Raw genomic sequence first — 6746 nt, 5'->3', positions numbered from 1 at the left:
CTCAAATAGAAGGATTACATTAATGTACTGATACAAGGCTCTTGATAGCTAGATTTATGTTTTCTCCACTTTTCTCGACCATTTTAAGTGGTCACCAATTTTATAAATATTTTAAAATAAGAAAATTTTAAATTATTTAAATTTTGGTTTTTGCCTGCAAGTTTTCTATTTTATAACTTTTTTGGTTTGTATTCCATTTAATTTTTTTCTTATTTCTTAAGACATAAGCTAGGATCAGTATTTAAACCTTTTCTATTTTAGGAAGTTTTAAAATTATAAATTTCACTATAATTATTGCATACATTCCTAAAATATTGATACTGTATTTTTACAATGTTTACCAAATTACCCTTGTGATCTCACCTTTACTTCTGGAGTTACATAGGTGTGCATACTTAACTTACAAATATTGGGCATTTTTACAGTTTTAAAAAAATAACAATATGATTTTCTCTTTGTTGGAGAACATATTCTGGAAGATTTTAATCCTCTGAAAGTTATTGAGAGTGGTCTGATGTGCCAAATATGGTTTATCTTTATGAATACATGTCTATTCTTCAATTTGACCAATGGAATTTTAACTAATACAATTTAAATACAGATAAAGACTAATATATTTGGAGCAGGTACCATGGTGCCTCTTTCTTGCTTGACACTCAGGGAGTATCGAAGCGCTTTTCTGTGAAGGAGGTATTGGGGAATGGGTATAAGAGGGAAATTACTTCCTATTACCATGTTTATAAATTCTCTTTGTTTCTTATTCTATATCCTCCTGTCCAAGATATTCTAATCCAGACTTTAAAGAACAGAATGACTTTAGTGTTCCTCTTTCAGTAATAAGTACCAATGCAAGCCAAGATATAATATTTTTGTATCATTTGTGATTTTATTGAACACCTCCAGAAGACATGGTATACGTCTGCACACAGTTGCTTCTACTCCATGAATTTATTTCTCTTGTGTTGTAAGAATTGGGAAAGGGAGAAGAAGAGATATATGTTAAAAGTTTCTTTAATATTCTGTCTGTTGGTCTCTAAGCTCTCCCTAGAAATGAGTTGAGACCCATCAGGCCCTAAGGACAAGGGTTCCACCTCAACCCCTGGAAAACTTCACCTAGCTACATCTTATAGATTCTGCTTTTTGGTGGCCTCTTGGTGAGTCCTTTGGGGATACTGTCGTGGTTCCTGCAAAATGATGGAGAAGAAGGATAGAGAGAAGTGGTTCCAATTGTACTAAAAAGGCCATTCTCAGAGGGCTAGGAGGAGGGGGGTGGCTGATGGCAATATCTGAGCATTTCAACTAAAAATGGCAAATATTTACCCACATTTATTTTTAGCTATAGGCTTGAGAAGCCATTTCCTATAAAACAGGAAAAGATCTTTCTCTGTCCTTTATACTATTACACTAAACTAAAATGTTTTAAAACTGGAATTCAACTTCTGGAATGGCAGCGTTAGGAATTTTACAGACTTACTCCCCAGCAGAAGAACTGTTGTAAATTATTTAAACAGCAACCATTTAATGTCTCTGGAAATTGCCCTAGGACATACAGCAAATAGATAGGCACTTATTCAAGAAAATAAATTACTAAATTTTGGAAATAACAGTGCAAGTCTATCGTACTTGAGCCACTATCTGCTCCCTCTCCACACTCCCAGCTCATCATGACAGAATCTTCACTTTGGGTTGGTGTGGCCATGATAACAGAGATCTCTCTACCATCAGCTCCAGTCAAGGGACACTACTACACTAAGAGGAGCAGTCACTAGCATTTTTCATCATTCCCAGCTCTGAGTTGCAGAGGCTAAACTCCTGGTGAGTGCAGTCAAGAAGTGAGATCCTGTCTTCCTCCACCCATCCTCCATTCACCTGGTTGGGGATCTCTGGCAGGTGCCTTCAGGCTTAGAATGCTGGAGTCCTGATCACACTTGCAATGCTCACTCCTAGGGAAGATATTCTGGTTCAGGAGATGCAAACTGAGGAAAAAAAGAGGCTTCTGCCTTTGCCCAGCAACTTGCTTTTAAACAGAGGTGTTAGACAGAAATGGGCCAATGTCTCACCCCTAGCTCTGGAGCAGGAACTCAGAGATTTTGCCCAGGGTCAGGGAAATCCATAGATAAGAGACTCTGAAACTGTCTTCAAAGGAACTGACTTTATTTGTAACAAAGTGTAGGGGAGTCCAAACCTAAGGCCTCTGTCAAGACCAACTGATATTTGAGTGGTAATCAAGAAAGAAATTTGGGTGGTAAGCAGCTTAGACATTTCATTGGTAAGCAATTATATACTCTTCTTAATTAAGAACAATAAGCTAAACAGCAGGCCAGCTAGTTTATGAGAGAGAACCAGAAAAAGAAACCCTTAAGAGCCCTCCTGTGATCAGAACCCCCCAAACTGCCTGTAATATCTACCCTTCTCCAAGTTTAATTGAATTCTACTGGAGCAATTTATTCCCTAAGACATTGTCAAAAACTATAGAGCATTCAGCTGGAAGTTAGTTGACCCTACAAATGGTTGGAATTCCACTAGTGGAAGACAGTTTGACAGAGGAATTAGGGAAAGAGACCAAGAAAAAACTGATAAAAACACTGCTATCCCAGGTGATTATCTGCCTGCCCAAGGCTGTTCCCTCTGAGGAGTGACATCAGATGCTTCACACTATGGGGGAAATAAACTTTACTAGATAGTCTAGCCAAGTTAAGAAAATAATAAATTTAGTTAAACATGTTTTATTCCCAGAATGTAGTCTATCTTGGGAAATGTTCTATGTGCATTTGAAGAGTATATGCATTCTGCTAGTGTGGGGTGGAATGTTCCATAAAATCAATTAGGACAAGTAAGTTGATAAGGTTGTCCAGGTCTTCTGTATACTGGTTTCCTATCTACTTGTTCTGTCAATTATGGAGACAGAGGCATAGAAATTCCTAGCTACAATTGTGAATTTGTCTATTTCCCCTTGCAGTTATATCATAATTTGATTCATGCATTTTGAAGCTCTATAATTTGAGGTATAAACATTTATGATTATTATGTCCTCCTGATAAACAGAGGCCTTTTCATTGTGAAAGGGTTTTCTCTTTCTTAGTGATATTAATTGCTGTGAAATCTACTTTGTCATATTAATTTGGTCTCTCTGGCTTTCTTTTCCTTGGGCCAAACATGGTACATCTTTTTCCATTCTTTTACTTTTAACTTCTATTTGTCTTTACAGTTAAAGAGGGTTTTCTGCAAGCAGCATGTAGAGGTGTGGTAGACTGAATAATGGATGGGTCTCCAGAAGATGTCCACATTCTAATCCTTGGAATCAGTGAATATGTTGCATTACATGACAAAAGGGACTTTGCAAATGTGACCAAGTTAAAGATCTTGAGAGGGGGAGATTATTTAGATCCTCTGTGGGGACCCAATGTAATCACAAGAGTTTTTAAGAGAGAGGTAGATGGGTCAGAGTCAGGAAAGGTAATGTGATGATGAAAGCACAGAAAACAAGATTCATAAATGCTACTGTGCTGGCTTTGAAGATGGAGGATGGGACCATGAGCCAAGAAATGAAGGAAGTCTCAAGAAGATAGAAAAGGCAAAGAAATGGATTCTCCCTTAGAGCTTCCAGAAGGAATGCAGCTGGCCAATCCATTTTTGAGTCTGACATGCAGAACTATAAGAGAAGACACTGTGGTTGTTTTAAACCACTAACTTCGTGGCAGTTTGTTACAGTCACAATAGGAAGGTAACACAGAGAGGTCACTGTTCCATGTTTTTTCAATTGTATATGATAATATCTGTCTTTCAGTTGGGTTGTTTAACACTTTTACATGTAATGCACTTATTTGTTGTGCTTAAATTTACCTTCTTGTTATTTTTTCTATTTGTTCCACAAGTTTTTTTTCCCCTTTCCCTCTCTTTTTGACTTGTGTTGAATTTATTGAGTGCTTTTTTATGATTTATGATTTCACTTTCTCCCTTTGATTGACTTATTAGCTTTAGTCCTTTGCCTTTTTTTCTGTTTGAGGTAGGATTTATAGTATACATCTTTAAATTACCACTGTCCATTCTTAAGTGATATTATAACATATCATTTGTAGTACAAATGCCTTACAATTACCTTCTTTTCCATCTACTGGATTTGTACTATTATTGTCACATATGTTAGTACTACATATGCTATAACTGTATAATCTATGCTTACTACTTTTGGTTTACATAGTCACTTAGACAAATGATATTAATAAAAAGAAGACAAGTCTTTGTACCCTTGTAGGTAACATATCAGGTGCTCTACATTCTAAATCCAGATTTCCATCTGATATTATTTTCTTCTGCTTGAAGGTCTTCCTTTAACATTTTTGTAGTATAGGTTTAATGCCAATGTATTTCAAGTTCTTTACGTTTGGAAAAGACATTACCTTCATTTTTGAAAATTATTTTCACTGGGTGGCGACAGTGGTACTTTTTACACATACAGGTTCTGGGCAGTGAGAATCTGTTTTGTTTTTTTAACAATCACCCCAAGGGGATTTATTCATAGTATTATATAATTACCATGTGAAAATTGTGATTTAGTAAGGTTATTCCCTTGCTCAGATCACATAAGAAGTCAATTATAGTGGGAATATTTTGAATCTTAAATATTTAATGTAAATTATGACATTTATGTTATTTATGACATTTGATACTTTTGTATATAATGCTGTTTGTATAAAGTTATAAAAATAAAGTGATGGTTAAGAGAACCATTTTATTAAAGCCAATCAAATATTTGCCTGAACAGAAGCAATATTTCAAATTAAACCTATTAAAAAAAATAAAATCCTCAGTTACAGAGAAAAATAAGATTATGGTGAAATCTTATGCTATTTAGATAGGTTCATCCTGTTGTGATATTTTGTGACATTTGCATTCACTTTTTCTAAATAGATGTAAAAATTTTTCTATTTACATTCTTATTCTGATTATTATTTTAGAGAATAAATAACAGAGGCTATGACCCTTCATCACTACACAACTCAGCACATATCTCTTGAGATCCAGACAACTTCTTACCTTTCCTTCTTGGAAGGGAGCTGCTTTCCCTGGATCTCCCTCATTTCCATGGCTGCTCCTTCCTCCAGCTCTGGCTCCTGGTCCATCACTCTAGTAAACCTGTGCTCAGGAAGGTCATCCTTGGCCTTCATGCTGACAACTGTGGTGAACTCTCCGGGTGTTTACCATCGCTGGCTTCTCCCCTCTCCTCGATGCTCACTCTATCTCCTTGCCTCTGAAACTCCATGCTCCCTCAGGACTGTCACCCCTTAGATTTCCCAAATCTCTTCTTCATTTGTACTATTAGACTGAATTAAGTCATATCAACACACGATTTGATTGCCTATATCACTCACATAGACCCCTTTCCTCAGGATTGATTATTTCAATTTAACAAATCTACTGTCCCCAGCCTGGAGACTGAGCAGAGAACAAGAGAGACATGGTACCTGCCCGATGTCCTTTCCCCACATCTCCAAGCTTAGGCTTTAGTGGAGATAAATTACTAGTGTGATAAGCAGTGGACCGTGATCAGTGTTGTATTATCTCCAAAATACTAGCAACCTGAATCCAACAACACATTAAAAGGATCATACACCATGATCAAGTGGGATTTATCCCAGGGATGGAAGGATTTTTCAATATCCGTTAAGTCAGTCAGTGTGATACACCACATCAAGAAATTCAAGAATAAAAACCATATGATCATCTCACTAGATGCAGAAAAAGCTTTTGACAGAATACAGTACCCATTTATGATAAAAACTCTCCAGAAAGTGGGCATAGAGAGAACATACCTCAACATAATAAAGGCCATATATGACAAACCCACAGTTAACATCATATTCAATGCTGAAAAGCTGAAAGCATTTCCTCTAGAATCAGAAAAAAGACAAGGATGTCCACTCTTGTCACTTTTATTCAACACAGTTTTAGAAAACAAACTTATGGTTACCAAAGGGAAAATGTGGGGGAGGGATAAATTAGCAGTTTGGGATTAACATATACACACTACAATAAACAAAATAGATGATCAACAGTGACCTACTGTATAGCACAGGAAACTCTACTCAATATTCCTTAGTGACCTATATGGGAAAAGAAACTGAAAAAAATAGATATGTGTATATGTATAACTGAATCCCTTTGCTGTACATCTGAAACTAACACAACATTGTAAATCAACTATACTCCAATATAAAATAAAAATTAATAAAAAAAGAAAAAAATGTTGCCAGAATCAGAAGCCTCTTGTAATTCTTTTTATTTCTACTCAGAATAATATTAAGTAAAGAACTTATATCAGAATAAAATCCAACACCATCACTAAAATTATAAGACAAATCTAAGTAAAACCCCTAAGGTTACTGCCTCTTGTACAACATACGTATTTCACAGAGACAAGGGTTTCTTTTCGGTCATAGAACCATGAAGCTAAATCTAACATGAGAAGATGATAATGATGATGATGACAACAATGACGGTAACAAGTACAATAGTAAAGGAGGTCATATTCATGAAGTCATGTTTGAGCATCTTGAGGTAGATTTCCCACATTATGTCCTATCAGGTCAAACACCCAGGATGCTGTGAGCCAAACTCAGATGTAGACCTGACTGACATAGGGCATGTGTTTTTAAACATGATTGCATTTATTTATTCAATAAATAGTTATCGACCACTGACTATGTGTTGGACACTGTGGAAGGCATTGGGGAAAACAGCAGGAA

The sequence above is a fragment of the Hyperoodon ampullatus genome, assembly GCF_949752795.1.
Source record: "Hyperoodon ampullatus genome assembly, chromosome: 2".
Classification (NCBI taxonomy): domain Eukaryota; kingdom Metazoa; phylum Chordata; class Mammalia; order Artiodactyla; family Ziphiidae; genus Hyperoodon; species Hyperoodon ampullatus.
This window is presented reverse-complemented; position numbering follows the sequence as displayed.